The 18414-nt window shown below is 47.3% G+C and overlaps 1 protein-coding gene across 3 annotated transcripts in view; it reads left to right on the plus strand.

The window, feature by feature from the left end:
- Positions 1 to 18414, plus strand: part of BRD1 (bromodomain containing 1) — a 552010-nt gene that overhangs the window by 161678 nt on the left and 371918 nt on the right. The gene's annotated exons all lie outside the window — the stretch shown is intronic.

Raw genomic sequence — 18414 nt, forward strand, 5'->3', positions numbered from 1 at the left:
AGCCGAAATCCAGACATGCCCATTTAGCTGAAAACGTGTCTCAGGCACACGACTTTACAAATGGCCTGAACATAAAATGGAACCAGTATTAATATAGGCTGCAAAAAAACTACAAGCCCTACAATGCAATGCGGCGTTCCGAGCTTCACAAAAAGGCAGCAGCTACTGCGATTCACACGGGGTGCATACACACATTTCTTCGGCTGGAGTCTTAAAGCGAAACCACGGCTCAGCTGCTGACACGCCCCTGCAGGCCTCGCTGTTCATTGTCCTTGTTGAAGCGCCCGCTGCTCTTAATAAAGCTGGGCCAGGATTGGTGGAAAGAGGTGTGCCGGCAAATGAGCAGCTGCTGCTGCACTTTTCGGCTGTATCGAGGAAGTGACAAGAGAGACACAAGACCTGTGCTGGGAACCGGGTAAGGAACGGCTCTTGCAGCTTCTGCTGACATAGAGCCACATGGCTGGCGTAGCATGTTCTTCTGTACCTCATTTATAACCTCTCGTATAATCTTATCTGAGGACATGTGGAAAGGGGATAATGGCAAATTGCGATTCTCATATTAACATGACTAGAGAATCTGGATTTCATTAAAGACACGGAGGCTGACATTATGCATTATTCCTTTAATGCAGTCCAAGCAGCCGCTTACATCACAATATTAAAAGGTTCCAGAATAGAACAATAGCAACACATGACAGACATGAGCCATTAGCCGGCTGCATCCTACGAGAATTACAGGGGCAGCTGCTGCCAAGTTTGTATTATTGTGCCAGGCAGCCTTCAGCTGGCGCAAGACCCCTTTTGTCAGCAAATGAGGACGCTGCAGACAGTGGCACGTGCATGGCAAGGAGTGAGCCAGCGATATAGCCCACATCATCAAGTTTTGTGGTGGGAAAGTAATAATGAGCAATACATAGGTGTGAGGATTCCACGATTGAAATCAGGACATTTTGACGTTGAAATGCGGTAGCAATCGAAATGTAAGGGGGCCGTATATAAACTTTGTAGGGTAATAGTTGCAACATTCTTTTTTTCTTTCTTTCTGTCTTCTTTTATTCTTAAAGGAAATGGTGATGAAATAAGGCGCCATTCCAACGAGGAGCACTTCACAGCTGTGCCTTTGTAAATTTCACTACATTTAATTTTGAAAGTAAAATAGTGGATGATGTTTTATTTATTTCTGGTATACGTCTGATATCATTATTGTGCTTTAAATATTGCCAACTGAGCCACTCTTTCTGTTATCAGCCTCAGAAGGTTGAAAGTCAGAGTCCACAATGTAAGTATTTTAACTTGTTGACCCCTCTGGTTACTTAGAGATCTTGTTCTCAGGTACATAAACCCAATGAGATGATGCTTTGTCACACTCTGAACAATTGCATGTTTTTACTCTAAATGATCGTTGTAACGTAAGTACAAAGACAGTGTAATATGCCGTCACTGTAATTCTGTTTGAGCAGGCATATCACTTCTGGTAGCATGCATGCGGTGTTGTGAGGACTAGCCTTGAAATTCAAAAATACTGTTCCATGACCCAGACGAATGGGCAGTACAACCTGAGAAGAAGGGGTTCATTTTGTGTAGTAAAATGAAGTCTTGTTGCATAAAAGAGTTTGACGGCACAATCATATTTCCCTCGGTAGGTCACCTGCTGAATATGAGCTTACTACACTTTTCTGATTTTATTCGTAGCCTTTTATATTAGTAATTTGACGTGTGCTAGTTAAGGCCGGTAGAGGTAGGGCAGAGTCTGTCATATGTCAGACAGAACCTGACACTGACCGCCTCCTCAGCTCGAATTGACTTGCGAAGCCATTGGCCGCGACCGTACATTCTTAAGATGTCCTTTTAAGTCCTCTGCAGCTGAGGCTCTGCTCCATTCAAAATTTAGTTTACAAGGCTCTTCTATCTATAAAACCCTAAGTGAAGCTTGTTCTGTTGCGATAGGATGTGTCAAGCACAATATTTTAACCTGCCAAAAAAGGAGTCACAATCCCTCAAAAATCAATACAAACGACAGCGTTAGAGACAGCGTAGAGACAGCTAAGAGTGTAAAAAACAAGCTGGCTCCGTGGAGCGACGGGGGAAGGGAAACTGAAGACGCATGATACGTGCGCTGCCAGCCTCTGGGGACAGGAGATGTGCACGTGTACGGTATGCACATCTCCTGTCCGTACGCGTGCACATCTCCTGTCCACGCGTGCCACCTCCTGTCTCCCTTCGGGACAGAAAGCGGCAGCAATGGAGTCTCATAGCTTCATGTTGTTAAATAACTCAAAAAACGAAGATATCTGTGGTTGTTGTAGGAAAAATGGGCAAATAAAATGCAGCAAAATTGCCGCTAAATTTCCATATTTGTGCCGCTAAATTTCAATTTTTGTGCCGCTAAAGTTGCTAATCCATGCCGCATATCCTGGGGGGGTCTGAATAGAGTATTTCTGCTAGAAAGACTACCATGGTAACTGGGAACACCCACTGGTAGTCACAGTGACAAGTTGGGTCAATAATTAATAGCTCATTTGGTGCAGTCGGTGGCTGAAACTTCAGCCTGTGATATCTCTGGAGCAGTGCAGGTTACGACAATTGTTCAAACAATTCCTTAATATGGGTGACGTGTTCTAGCTGGTGGGATAGTTCCCAACGCTGGAGGTGAATTCCAATGATCATTGCCCCACAAGAGCAACAAAGAAGGTGGGTTCAGATACTATACTGGAAGGTTTGAGGGGATGCCAACTCACTTTTTACTTACTTTATTTGCATTTCCTTATTTATAATGATTGAGAAAACTTTTCGTTCTGAAGTATTCTACTTAGCAGTGATGATTGAACATAGGCAAATGCTATTTGGCTGTTTACATAGCAGAAGGAGATAACAGTTGAAAGGTGGATTTGCCTGGTGAAAATAAATGCAAAATAAAAGTATTTATTCTACTGTTAGTTAAAGGAACATGAAGGATGCATAAAAGGCCTACTATTTACATATTCATTTGTGATGGTAATGAAGCCACTACTCAGCCTGGGTCTTTCTCTTGCTTGTCCTCAACAGCTGGGCTGAGGTGACCTTAGCTTTTGGGGCGTGTCGGTTCATCAAGCGATCCCCAATCTGATAGAGCCGCCTAACCGCATATTACTTACATTAGATTTATCGCCAAGTGTCAGACTGGAGCTGGACATTTTTTGGGCACAGTACCGTGTGCTCTGGTAGGGATGCGACGTTCCGCTCTGCGTGGCGTCATTGGCTTTGTCCGTGCTGGAAGTGATGTGAACAGTGCCCATATAGACACCAGCACTCTGACGTCAGTTCCTTGCTCTCCGCAGCAGTCATCGCAGATCCGACTCTTTGACTGATCTTTTTTCGACCCTTTAGTCAAAGATTTTTGAGACATTGTTTCCTGGTTTGGCAGGGATGTACGTGAGGAAGGCTGTTTTGAAGCCCTATGGCACCTGTTACTGGCAGATGTCAGTGATGGATCCCCGCCTCATCTACTTTTGCTGTCTCTAGCACAACTACGACACCAAGAGTTGAATCGATTGCTGTTCTATCACCCCAAGGCCTTGAGGCAGTTGCCCCTGAAGCTCCTTACTGCTAGACGTGTGACACAACAATCTCTATCCCAGAGGAGAGGAAGGTGTTGGAATCAGTCCTGGAGCCATTCCAAGCGCTCGTCATTGCAGTCGAAGTCACCTGGGCGTTCAGGTAAATCCCACAAACATAAAAAAAAACAAGAAGTCGAAGAGGTCTTCAACTTCACCCTGTCCGTTGAAGTTATCCGATGTGACTAAGGAGCGTCGGTATTCGAGCTCTTGTTCTACAGTTGAGAATGGGCCTGGGCCATCTCTTTACCGCCCTGAGTTTCCAGGAGCCGAAGCGACCCCCGACCAATTCCATGAATTTTGTGCGGTCATGCCTCTCCTATTTGGGCTGCCTGTTCACACTAGAGTGCCTTCGCTCCCGACAGATTTGGGAGGGACCCATACTGGTCTTCGATCTGCAGGTTCGTCCCTGGCACCAGTCATGCACCTTGGATCCATGGATGGGTCTGCACTGGTGCTGTTTGCAAGAAGTTGGCCTGGTGTATGCTGTCCACTAATTAAAGTGGACACCTTGCACCAGTCCAAACAACCCTTATGGTGATTTAAGTGGTCAAAGAAAGCTATCCAAGTGGTAACTGTGGAGAGCAGCCTTCAGGCTCAGTCTTGAAGGAATGTTAAGCAGCTTGTTTTTTCCAGAAAGCAACCTTATTATATTGGTTAAATGAAAGGAGAACCACACAGTAGTTATAAAAATATGTATTTCCCCAGTATTGGACTTTCATAGATTCCCATGCTTTGTATCATCCCCCCTTGTCGGAATGAGAGCCTCGGTAAACAGAAAATACCATCGCAGTAGTTACAAAAGAGAAAGAAAGGCCCAGGCCTCATCTTATTTTGTAGCATATCGCCCTCTTTTTGTAAAAGAGACCAAAAAATAGAAACAACCAATCAGATCAGCCTCACCCCATAGAACCCTCCTGAAAAAGCCTCAGAGCCTCAGATTTTCTACTGCACGTTGTGCTAAGGGAGTCTCCACTGAGCTCTTCTCAGATTTCTCTTCAGCTTTGGATTTTCTCTTCTTTTTTCTACTATACAATGTCTGATAAGGAAAAGAAGGCTTTATTTAAAGCCTGTGCTACTTGTTTAAAGAAAAGGCTGTACATTGAGGACAAGCATAAAGACTGTATATACTGCTTGCACCCTGATCATAAAGCCACGGATTGTAAGATCTGCAGGACCTTCTCCACCAAGACCTTGAGAGACAGGGAAGGCCGTTTATTAACCTGGTTGCAGAAGATGAAGTCTCGTAAGGAGGTTCTATCATCTGACAGTGAGGATTCTTCCTCGGCTGCGTCCTCCAGAAGATCCAGGAAAAGGGGTAGGTCTTCCCCTTCAACTTGATCTGAATCCCCTGTTAAGGCCTCACAAAAGACCTCTGATAGGTCTGAAAGGCCCAGTCCCAAAAAACTCTCCTCACTGAGGTGTAAAGGAGAGGCTGGGACAAATTGCTACGGTACAACCATCAAAGAAGGTACATCAAACTCCTTCTATTGCTTCTCCACCATCTGAAAAGGAGAAGATATTCAAGAAACCAGCTTCTGTCCCTCAGGAAGGAAAATCGTATAGAAAAAACCATCCTTCGACGACGAAAACTTGAGTACGGCGACGACGACATCTAAAGTGCAACTGGTTTCAGTTACAGCTCCGTCGAGCTGCGGTGTTATCTTCATCGACGTTTCAGGTACCTGTCCCCTTGTCGTCGACGATGATGATGACCTCTTCGACGACGATGACGCAGACGATAGTGTCGACGGCTACGATGTCGACGAGCTCTTTCTCCGTCGACGGTCCCGTCGACGACGAGCTCGTCGATGATTCAAAAAGTCCAGATATCAATAAGAAGGCAGCAGATCACTCCTGAGAAGACATCTCCTTACAGAGTGACACTCTTGCCTCCAACTTTATTCTTTGAGGAAGAACTTTCAGAGGAGGAGGATAGTCCTTATGGGGATGCTTATATCCCATCCCAACTTCAGGTGAAATATCAGGATTCAGATTCTGACGATTACTATACAGGAGAACACCATTATGATCAACAAGATAGACCTCAACATCAATCTCATCAGGATATGGTGGCAATGCCTTCCTCTTTTATAATGGACTTACAAATGATGCTACAGGACTACAAGAAAAGGTTTCCGTCTCAAGCTTCTGAGCAGCAAACGCAGCCGCCTCCTCCATCAATTCCTGCCACTTCTTCAATTACAGTGACTACTCAGGTGTCTCGACCTTCGGAACCGGAGCCGAGAGAAATCCACCAAGAGATTATAGCTATTCATGATGATGATGACTCATCTGACGAAGATCATGATGTACATCAAGTCCCGAACCCAGATAAAGAATGGGACGTTCTGATAGATACATCTGCCGTGTGGATTCCTCACCTTGTGAATATCCCCTTGTGTCAGCAACATTCGAAAATTCTTTTTGTAGCCTCGCGCCGACGTGGACTTGGACGTCATAGAGACACGACATCGCTCGCGACTCCGCTGACGTCACCGACGCCTACAAATGGCCCACGCCGGCGTGATGACATCAGTTCCCTTTTTTCCGCGTCGTCGACGCTAACGGTTTCGGGATACTCAGTAGCTTTTGGTAACTCTGTTACTATTTCTTTTCGTTTCTCTGTTCTCTTGCCTCTTTGTTTCTTTATTATGTCGACAAAGAAGACGGGATTTAAACCCTGCAGGGAATGCGGAAAGATGATGTCCGTTACGGACCCACACCAAGACTGTATTTGGTGTTTGAGCTCCGACCACGACGTGGATGGGTGTTCGTCGTGTCAAAAAATGAATCCAAAGGCCCTGCGAGAAAGGGAGACCAAGCTTCTTGTGGCAAAACTGAAAGCTGATAAAGAAAAGAAGTCTTCAAAATCCCGCTCGAAGAGGTCAAGGTCAAGATCTCGAGAGGCGTCGGCTTCGAAGTCTTCATCGGATCATGCTTCGAGGTCGCATAAGAAGCATAAGAAAAGGAGACATGAATCTCGACGTCATTCGGGTGAGAAGTCGGGCTCGAGGTCGAGATCACCCAAGAAGGTTCAATCGAAAGTGATCCCGCCACAAGAGATTTCAGATCGAGAAGGTGAGGCATCGCCTTCGGAGTCGCAAGTTCATTCTCCGACTCCGGTTTCCGATCCGACTCCGGCGCCGACTCCGGCTCAAGAAGAGGTCGATGAAGTTCCTGTTGTAGAAGAGGAATCGACTCCTGTTGTTGAAACAGATTCGAATCTGCCTCGAGATCGACCTGAGGGTGATCATCCACCTTTTCCAGCACCAGGTCAGGATCCTTCAGCGTTTCTCAACGATATGTATGGTGTATTCTCGAGGCCATGGTACCCCTCTGGTGCACCTTCGGGTCCCATGGGTCCAATGGCATTTAATTTGGATGTGCCTCACTCTTATGCCCCGGCACCTTTCATGCCCTATATGCCAGCCCCGACTCCGCTGTGGCAGTACCCAGCTCCACCGAGGTCGACGCCGTTGTCGACGCCGGCTCGACCGAAGTCGACGACTCCAGCACCGGCGTCGCCCGCTCCGAGCAAATCTCTGGACCATCCTTCTAAGCCTTCAGATTCGGTACCGACGTCGGCTCCGGCGCCGTCTGAGTCGACAGTGGATCCGGCTGCAATCCGTGTTAAGCAAAGATCTAGGAGAGAAGCTCAACGTCTCCTGGAAGAACCAAGGTATTAGGAGTCTCATTCAGACTTAGAAGAAGGTGAACTGGATGAAAATTATTTCGAGGAGCTAGCTGATGCTAGTGGTCTTGAATTTTCCCCAGAGTGGGTATTGCCATCAGGTCCCGATGCGCCCTCTAAGGATGTTCAGCCATATCATGTGGTAATGAAAAAGGCAGCAGGACTTTTAGGTTTGACATTGCCTACTGTTGAATTTAAATCAAATCTGCTTACTGAGGTTCTCCATTCTCCGAGCTCAGCTGTGGAACCATTACTCCCTTTTAATGAGGCGTTAACTGAACCCATTATGGAAGTGTGGAAAAAGCCTCTTTCTGCTCCTGCTGTCTCAAAAGGTGTGGCTAGGAGATATAGAGTGGCTCCTGAAGACCCTGCCTTTTTGTCATCTCACCCTTCTCCTGAAAGTCTGGTGATTCAAGCTGCATGCTCAAAAACGTCAGTTGGTGCTTTTCCACAAGTGCCTGGTGACAAGGAAGCTAGAAAACAGGATCAAGTGGCCAAGAAAACTTTCTCCTCCTCAAGTATGGCGTTAAAATCAACGAATGCCACTTGTCTTATGGGAAGATATGTACACGCACTTATGGACTCAATGCGTTCATTGATTTCTAAGGTTCCAGAAGACTGCAGAGGTGACTTTGAGGAAGTTTTATCTGATACTCAAGCGGCAGCTCGTCAAGTTATCCAGAGCGGTCTTGATACTGCAGATTCTGTTGCAAGGATCATGGGCACTGCAGTTGCCACAAGACGCTCTGCTTGGCTAAAATCCTCTGATTTTTCTGCTGATGTACAGTCTGCATTGTTAGATCTGCCTTTTGATGGTGAAGGACTCTTTGGCAAGAAGGCAGATACAGCCTTAGAGAGATTTAAGGATAGCAGGGCAACTGCAAGATCTCTTGGTCTTCAAGTAAATGGTTCAACGACCAGGAAGTTCAGAGGTTTTGGACGCTCTTCTTTTCGTACCTATAGACAAGGTCAACAGCAGCAATAACAGCAGCAGCAGGAAAATACCTTGTATAGGTCATACAGGGGAAAGCAAAGGGCACGTCCTCGAGGGCGTCAAGCCTCTTCCTCCTCCACCTCCTCCAACCCCCCAGCCACAGAAAAGCAGCCCTAGATCCGCCATTCAGGATAATGTGGGTCCGGTGGGGGGGTCGGCTTACCCACTTTCTACGAGATTGGGAATCGGTTACATCAGATCTTTGGGTTCTCAATCTCGTAGAAAATGGGTATGCCCTTCCCTTTCGGGAATTCCCTCCCAATTACCCTCCTTGCCCGGGATATTGCTCAGAGGAACATCTGTTACTCCTACAGGAGGAAGTTCAAACTCTGTTAGGAAAGGGTGCGATAGAGGTGGTCCCAGAGCAGGAAAGGGGTCAGGGATGCTACTCCCGGTATTTCCTGATTCCCAAAAAGGATGGCAGACTTCGTCCAATCCTGGATCTCAGGATCTTGAATTTTTTTCTGAATCAAGAGAAATTCAAGATGCTCACCCTTGCTCAGGTTCTTCAGGCACTGCTGGAAGAAGACTGGATGGTGTCGCTCGACTTGCATGATGCGTACTTTCACATCCCCATCCTGAAGTCGCACAGGAAGTATCTCTGTTTTACGGTGGGTTCGCGGCACTATCAGTTTGCGGTCCTTTCGTTTGGGCTTACTACTGCGCCTCGAGTCTTCACCAAGGTGATGGCGGTGGTGGCGGCGCATCTCAGAAGGTCAGGGATTCCTGTATTCCCTTATTTGGACGACTGGCTGATCAAAGCAGTCGTCAGAGAGAGTGCTCCATCATCTGCGAGAGACAACCCAGTTGGGTTTTTCGATAAATGTACCCAAGTCTCACCTGGTGCCCTCCCAGCGCAACCTGTTCATAGATGCTGTACTGGACACAACTGTATGTCGTGCATTCCCTCCTCCTCAAAGGATTCACGACATACAGGAAATGATTCCTTTATTTTACAATGGAGCGGTCGTTCCAGTCCTGAAAGTCCTTCGCCTGCTCGGTCTAATGGCTTCATGCATTCTGTTGGTCAACCATGCACGCTGGCACATGAGGGCGCTTCAGTGGTGCATCCGCAGGCAGTGGTATCAGCACAACGGAGATCTCAGGGAGTCAGTGAGGATCTCCAGAGAAGCTGTGGCGGATCTATCTTGGTGGGGCGTGGAAGGCAACCTGTCTCAGGGGAAGCCTTTTCAGTTGCCTCCTCCGGTGACCACAGTGATAACGGATGCATCCACTCTAGGGTGGGGTGCTCATCTGGGGGATCTGGAGGTCAAGGGTCTTTGGTCTCCAGAGGAAAGGTTGCTTCACATCCACCTTCTAGAATTGCGGACGATACGTTTGGCGCTCAAGGCCTTCCTCCCCTCCCTTCGCGGTTGTTCGGTTCAGGTCCTGACGGACAACACGACCGCGATGTGGTATATCAACAAGCAGGGAGGAGTGGGGTCGCAGTGTCTCTGCAGAAAGGCTCTGCGTCTCTGGTCCTGCGTTCAGGACCATCAGATTTGTCTGATGGCGAATCATCTGGCCGGAGTTCTGAACGTTCGTGCAGACAGTCTCAGTCGGCAGTTCTCTGCCGACCACGAGTGGAGGCTTCACCCGGAGGTCGTTCACGACATCTTTCAGATGTGGGGGACTCCTCGGGTGGACCTGTTCGCCACTTGCGAGAATGCTCACTGCCTGTCTTTTCTGCAGTCTCCAGTATCCGATGCAAGGAGCCTTGGGGGACGCGTTCCAGTTGGGTTGGGGAAATCAACTCCTTTACGCGTTTCCTCCCATACCTTTGATTCCTCGGGTTCTGAGGAAGATTCGCCAAGACCGGGCCCAAGTCATATTGATTGCCCCGGACTGGCCAAGAAGGGTGTGGTATACAGATCTTCTCCACCTCTCCTCTCACCCGCCGCTCCGTCTACCTCTCAGGGCAGACCTCCTCTCTCAGATGGAGGGGCAGGTTCTACACCCCCATCTCCAGACATTACACCTTCATGCCTGGAGATTGAACGGGGCAACCTGAATTCCTTTTCCCTCCCGCCTGACGTTGTGGATGTCATCTTGTCAGCCAGGCGTGACTCCACTAAGTCTATCTATTCTTATAGATGGTCAAAATTTGTCACGTGGTGTGGGGAAAAATCTATTGACCCTTTGAGATCCCATTTGTCTGATGTTCTCCAGTTTGCCCTTTCTCTGGCGCGACAGGGGCTTGCTGTTGCCACAGTGAAGGGCTATCTTTCAGCGCTGTCGGCATTTCTTTGTTTGCCTGACCAGCCATCTCTTTTTAAATCTCCTGTAGTTTTAAGGTTTTTGAAGGGCCTTGTGATAAGTTGGCCTGATATGCAGTGTTCACTATTCTAGTGATCACTATGTATCAGTCCAAACAACCCTTATTGATGATTGGTTGTAAGTCAACCTTATAGACCAGCTATCCTAGTAGCATGGATACGAGCAGTCTAAGGCTAAGACTCTAGAGGGCGTGTTAAGCCAGCTGTTTTACCATCACATTACCCCTTGAACACCAAGTGAAAGGACACCACACAAGTTGTTATGAAAATAAACAGATATTTATTTATAACAAGACTACCCTGAACTCTTTATGAGTCAGGCAGCTAAGCACACAACAAAACTCTTACGAAAATACTTTAAGTCGCACAATTTACACAAATGCCCTAGGGGCACGAAAAATCATATACTCAGTAAGTGGAATGCGAACTTGCTAGCAGGTAAGTAATACTTTTCTAGACTCAGGAATCGCTAGGCCTACAATTCTAAACACTGGGATTAGATGCAGGAGGCCTGTGGACGTCGTGTGCAGAGTGGGAACTCTCACGCGTAAGGCGGGAAAAAGTCTATGGAGGCTAGCAGTTGCAAAGTTACTGTTCTCGGGCGAACCCGACTAGGTGGGTCGAAAACGGGGGTGGATCCGAACACTTAGGGTGTTGGACTATGCTGGAGCACCGGAGTACTCAGGTTACCTAGCCCAGGGGCTGCGGCTGCATAGGGTTGAAGTTGCGTCGGAAACCCTCGTTGAAGATCCAGGAGCCTGAAGGAAGAGTTGCTGGCAGGCGGCCAGTGAAGAAAGTTCGGAGTGATCCAAGCCTGGATCAGGGAAGAAGAAACCTGTAAGCAGAGGGGACCAAGTTCTGAATCACTAGCCAGTGATTTGAGTGGGCACCAGGATGGCACCGGACGAAGTCACCTCAGGTGAGTGGGCGCTGCTGGGCTCTGCAGTCTCTCGGACCAGGAGGCGTTGTCGGCGACCAGGATGGAGGTGCGAGCTGTCCCACGAAGGTTCTTGCTGTCGACGTCGCTGGACCCAGGATTGGGCAACAAGTCTTGGCAAATGCAAGGCCCACGGGGTGGACCTAAAATGGTGCCTTGAGGGGACCAGGAGGGTCCAGGGTGGTCCTCTGTTGGAGGGGAGCAACGGCTAGTCTGGAGCAACCAGACCAGCAGTGTTTGTCGTCGTGGAGCGTCGTGAGGGGGCCACTAGCCAACGGGCAAGCGACCTGGACAACGCGGTTGGCAGCAAAGAGCAGAAGGGCCCCACGCAGATCTCGTGGATGCAGGGGGGCTGAACTTCGGTGCTGGAGCTGCTCAGGGTCGGGGCTTCTCTTACCCCAAAGCACTCGGTCGAGGGTCACTCGGTGGTCGTGCTGCACAAGCGTCGTGCAGTTCTGAAGATGGCCGGTCCCTCGAGGTCTCGTCACACCCACGGATCACAGCTGGGCTGATGATGTAGGTTGAGGTCAGAGGTGCCAGGGAAGCCGGTTCTCGTCGTGCTGGAGCAGTCTTGATCCGAAGGAGAGACTGGCAACAAACCGCGATGCTTGGTTGGTGCCTGCTGCTGCAGGGTGACTACTCCTTAGTCACAAGGGAGAATCTTGGGAAGAAGTCTTGAGTTCCTTTCGTGGAAAGTAGTTTCAGGATTCAAAGATGATCTGATTTGGAAGGGGGCCAGTTCCTACCTTTATCCTGCAAAAAGGGGCTGGCACGCGACTAAGTCCTGCCCTATGGGTGGGACTTGGAGGGGGGTGGTTACACCCCTCTCCTTTGGCGGGCTTTCCCCAGGCCAGGGGCTGGAGTGCCCCTGGAACTGGTTTCAGCCGGCCTATGCACAGTGAGCACCGGGGTGCCACTTGCAGTCACCTTCCTCTAAAGCCCTGCCTACCTAGAATACACAAAACCCTGTCTGGGACGGTGCTGGCACCGCCCCTGGCAGGAAACCCTTTGTCCTTGCCTCCTGGGCTGGGAGGACTCCCAGCAGCAGGAGGGCAGACTTGTGTCTCGGTGGCAGCATCCATTTTGTGGAGCTATGGCTCTGTCTGACTTTAACCGGGGTTACAGGTTACATACATGTCGTGTCCCTCTAGAAGGGTGGAATGCTAACCCCGTCGCCAGAATTGGCGAGGGGTTAGTATTCCAATTCGTATGACACCTTACTCGACATGTTTTGATAAAGCGATACCAGAGTTGGCATATAACCGCGAGGATTATAATGCACTTAAGAGTATATGGTATGCGATATCATGGAAACGGCTAAGGGATGGATCCCGAAAGCCGCAGACAGGCTCAGCTCATGCCAGAGCACTATCTCACACGATTCCAAGCACTCTGCCTTCAGGATTGTCAAGGCCTGCCATAGGAGTGACTGATAGGAGATCTGTGTGTCCATTTTAGGGTTAGATATAGGTATACTATATCTAAAGCAAAGGGTGATTACACCACCTTGCCCCAGCTGTCGTGCAGCCAGTTGTGTCAGATTTGGATGGCCAGCCAGGGGTGGCATAATACATGCTGCAGCCCCTGGTAGGCCCTGGGTACACCTATGCCCTGGGTACCTAAGGTACACTGTACAGGGACTGATAAGGTGACTCAGTATCCAATTAGATATGTACCTAAGGTACATGGAATCCATTTTACAGAGAGAGCAGTAGGCCTGGGGTCCTGAATAGCAGGGCCCCAGGTCAACTAAGTCAGAAAACCAGCAAAACACCAGGCAAAAAGTTGGGGGCAACCATAGCCAGGGATCTACCTTCCTACAGGCCTCACAAATAAGTTCCCTCCTACTCCTTTTATTGTGCCTCAGTGGGACTTAAATCTTGTATTGACCTTTTTGATGGGTGCTCCCTTTGAGCCTCTTCACAAATGTCCTATGAGGCTTCTGACTCTTAAAACAGGCTTCCTCGTTGCAATAACCTCGGCAAGGAGGGTAAGTGAGCTTCAAGCTCTTAGTTACAAGCCCCCTTTCTTGACCATTCACGCTGATCGAATGGTTCTTAGGACAAGGGCTGCTTTTCTGCCTAAGGTGGTGACTCCTTTCCACCTTGGTCAATCCATTACCCTCCCTACCTTTTATCCTCCCCCACACCCTTCTAAGGATGAGGAGAGGTTGCATCGTCTGGACCCCAAAATGGCGGTGTCCTTTTACTTGGACAGATCTAAAGACTTTCGTTTGGATGGCCAGCTCTTCATTGGGTTTGCTGGCTGCAAGAAAGGAAGAGCGGTCCATAAAAGAACTTTGCCGAGATGGATCGTCCTCTGTATAAAGATCTGCTACTCTTTGGCCGGTAAGGAACCACCAGAGGGTATAAGGGCTCATTCTACAAGAGCTAAGTCTTCAACCTCCGCATTGGCTAGAGGTGTTCCTGTAGAGGATATTTGTAGAGCGGCAACTTGGTCTTCCCTCCACACTTTCGTGAAGCATTACTGCTTGGATACCGAGGTGAGGAGGGACGGTCATTTTGCATACTCTGTCCTCCAGGATTTCCTGGTTTAGAAGAGTGGACACCCTCCTCCGGGAGTGGGGACTGCTGTGGGACTCTATTCACAAGGTGAGGAATCCACACGGCAGATGTATCTATCAGAAGAACAAGTTACTTACCTTCGGTAACGCTTTTTCTGGTAGATACAATATCTGCCTGTGGATTCCTCACTGACCCACCCGCCTCCCCGTTGTTCACTCTTCTATACCAGAGTTTCTGTGATGTATTTATTTTATTGTCAAGGAGTTGTTTATTTCAAATGTTTTATTGCATTTGCTTCACACTGTGTGTGTTACCTTGATATTTGTACTGCGTATACTGTGTATATGTCTACTGTCATTGGTCTGTCCGTGTGCCTCGAAGGCACGGAAAAAAGGGCGGAACTGATGTCATCACGCCGGCGTGGGCCTATTGTAGGCGTCGGCGACGTCAGCGGAGTCGCGAGCGATGTCGTGTCTCTATGACGTCCAAGTCCACGTCGGCGCGAGGCTACAAAAAGAATTTCTGAATGTTGCTGACGCAAGGGGATATTCACAAGGTGAGGAATCCGCAGGCAGATATTGTATATACCAGAAAAAGCGTTACCGAAGGTAAGTAACTTGTTCATTATGTCATTCCAGATCTGGCCTCACCATCGCCGGATCCCCTTGACTCTCCAGCAGACATAGGAGGTTTCCATAACCTTATGGAAAGTGCGTCCAAGAGGTTTGGCCTTCCTATTACGACCATACAGTCGGAATGCTTCCTTTATGATTTTAAGGAACCTTACAGGAAGTCCATCCGTTCAATCCCAATCGTTGAGCATGTGTGGACTGAAGGGACTAAGGTGATTCAAAATCCGGCTACAGTAATCCCTGTTCTTCCGCGGCTGGAGAAAAAATATAAAGCTCCAGAAAACAGTTCCGCTTGCCTGACTGGTCAACCGAAGCCGGACTCAGTTATTTCCCAAGCAGCTCAAAGAAAGTAAAAAAATCCATTGGCGCCCCTTACAACACCACCAGATAATTAGGGTAGACGTCTGGACAATGTGGGTAAACGATTCTCCTCAATGTTTAGTCTTCTAGTTCGAGCTGCAAATGCTCTTGCAATCCTGGGTAGATATGATCGCCAAATGTGGTGCGATTTATCCCCGTTTGTTGATCAACTTCCGGATGGGGCCAAAGTGGAGGCTAAAAATATCCTTGAGGAAGGAGAAAGGTCCTCTTCGGAAGTGATAGATTGGGCTATGGATATAGCTACCACCGCTTTTCGAGCTTTGGCAGGATCAGCAGTTTTTTATTTTTTATTTTTTATAAACCTTTATTAGTACAGAAAGGATATACAAAGCAGGGCCTACAACCGATCCGGCCGGCCACGATACGATAAGCAGTCAAAGAGTCCAAATGAAAAGTCACAAAATCAGACGTAAAGAGGTGCGTTCAATACAATCATAAAAAGGGGGGGGGGAGGTAAGAGGATCTAGACGGCCAGCAATCAGGAGCAAAATAAGGTTAATTTTATATTATAACAATAAGGCGTATGACAGGCTCAGTGACAACAAAGAAGTATCCGGATTCCCAAAACTGATCATTAGCAACAAAAGGAGAAAGGGCAGCAATGCAGAAGTGTCAGCACTGTAGACATCGGTATAAAAACAGATGTGGTGAACACAAATCAATATGCAAATCGTAACAACTTTGCATTCCCACCACCCAGTAGCACATTGGATACAAAACAGGGGGGCCGGAATAGCGATAGCAACAAAACTAGCCCGTCATACTAACCTTGGGAGAGAAGGAAAAGTGGAGGAGGGGAGAGGGGAGATTCCTATTATCCCAATAGGCTCTGCGCATTGGAATAATACCTTCAATAGTAAAGGCCTAGACCAGACGTTAACTAGGTCTACTACTGTCGATATTAGACTTAAAGTTTTGGGTTTGCCAGCTAGCTCAGAGTTCACTAGAAACTTTCTCGAATGTTCAGGAAGGAATTAACTTCCCTGATTAGACAAGAAGGGATTTAGTTTCTGACAACCATAGAACATGACAACTTTGCTCTCCCCTAATCAAGAGTGTATCTCGAGAGTCGTGTGAACAAAAGGCAATTTATTTTACTCAGTCAGTACGTGCATTCTTAGTCTCAACAGAATGTAGAGAAAAGGAAGAGACGGGCGTGTTCAATAAAAAGGTTTTCTTTATTGATCAGTCACTTTTCTCATACAAGAGAAATGGATCGATATTATTGCAATACTTATAGCTAAGTAAAGTGCATACATTAAAAGCAATAGTATGAAATAATACTGTAAAAACATTGATATGGTTTCTAAGCCATAAGATGTTTTAAAATGAATAAAATATATTACATACACATATACATTTGACTAAACGTACTCAACTGGTGTTTCTAAATACGCCTACCCCGTGTACCTGACCTAAGCCTAATACGTGGGCGGGAATAGAAAGTTACAGTTTAAGTTAAGTTTGTTTTTGCCAAGTGAATAACTAAAGAATTCTCTGCGAGGGGTTATTCAGTTCTGTACCTGGAATCTAGGTTGAATGAGGGATGGTATCTCTCTCTCTGGTCTCGATATTCCAGGCTGCCTGCGAGGGCTACCCGGAAGCGCCGGTGCTGGATTTCTCGGCAGGAGAAAGCAGCGCGTCTCGTTCTCAGCGCGTCAGGAAGGCGGGGCTGTGCCAGCGGGGTCTGCTCTGCTCTTCGCTTCGGCAAGTATGGCTGCTCCGTCTCGTCACCACCGCGTGTGTTTGCATAGGGCAATATCGGTAATATTTATACCTTTAAGGTGCCGAGATTGACGTAAGGATGGACATAGATACGTCAATAAGGATGTCATACGACTTGCTCGTTAGCACATTCTTTTGCTGAAGTTCTCGGTGAAATCAAAACAATGGCCGCAGGGTTTTGCCCAGGTTGTCATAGGTTTGATTTGTTATGAGAACTCCGTATGCCTTATCAGGGGCTGGAGGAATATCGCTTGTCTAATTAGATCGCAAGCGTTATGACCTAATCAGATAACACGTTCCTGTGCCGTAGTGTGACTGCGTCAGATAACGGTATCTGCATCATGGGGGTTTTCTGCCTCATGGGCTGACTGCTAGTTAACTTGTTGGTTTGTTTAACCAGAATAGGGTCAGGAATAGGGGGATCGATTCAGAACCTATAGGAATACATCACACCCACTCCACGCTAACTATGGACATATTTACTAATCTATGCATAGTAAAACATACTATAGAGTATAGTGTATACCTTACCACCCCAAAATACATAAATACATAAATGCATTTTGAAATTTTTCAAATATACGGAAGAATTGCAATCATATGTATTGTATGCACTCAAGCTGTAGAATAATGCCAAAGTAATCACGCATTTGTATACATTATTGCTATTTGGTACATGAGAATTTACACATGAAATGGCTCTTAATACAGAAAAAAAGTTCGAGACCATTCCATCACAGAATAAAATATTTATGAACATACCAGCGGGCAGCTAATGTCTATAAGCTATCTAAAATTTAGAAACCTTAGTTCTCTAAGAATAGTTCACACTTTAAGCAGAAGATAGTGTCCCGAAAAATATGCAAAAATATTTTGGGGCTGCTGAAAAATTACTGTCCGTGAACTGGAGGTAAAATTGTTCATGTGACTTTATTTTTAAAGTTGAAGGCCGAATTCAGGGAACGCCGTGTGCGAGCTTGCTCAAAAGTCTCTATTTCTGCTCTGGTGAGAACATCATATCATTTAGGCTTTCGAAAAAGCTGTCAACAGCTTCCTGGGAAAGTTCCACTAACTCGGAAAAAGGTGTAACCATGCATTCGTGCGCATGATTGTCTCCATTGACATTCTGATTCGCATTGCTGACAGAAGGTCGTACCTGATCGATGCTGCTTTCATCTTGAACTTCACTACCCCTTAATCGTAGTGGTGAAGCTTCCACGAATGCCGTCATCAGGATTGGTAGCCTTTGAGGGCAGCACAAAGCGTGAACCTTGATCGGGCTCAACAATGTTTCTGCATCCATTGGCGCATCCGATTGTAGCGTCAGACAGGTGTCTAACATGCATTCTTCTCCGCATAGCAGACACCTTAATACAGGTAAAAAACATCTTTGCCACATTGGTCGAAATGATAGAAACCAAGTCATGTTCAGGTCTCTAAGCCGGGAGAGTCCCAGGATTTTTGATATCCGGTCCCGGTATCCAATGGCTAGGATTGTTTCTTCCCTTGTCGCAAGATTTTTGTCTGTGACATGGGTTGCCATAACGAAAAATAAGGACTAAGAATAGGATTCCTGCAATTAGTCCCAAAATCAGGGGAAGTCCGCAAAAAATCGAATGGACGAAATCTGGAAAAATACCCAGTATGGCTTTGAATG

The sequence above is a fragment of the Lissotriton helveticus genome, chromosome 1_1 (genome assembly GCF_964261635.1).
Source record: "Lissotriton helveticus chromosome 1_1, aLisHel1.1, whole genome shotgun sequence".
NCBI classification, from domain to species: Eukaryota; Metazoa; Chordata; class Amphibia; order Caudata; family Salamandridae; genus Lissotriton; species Lissotriton helveticus.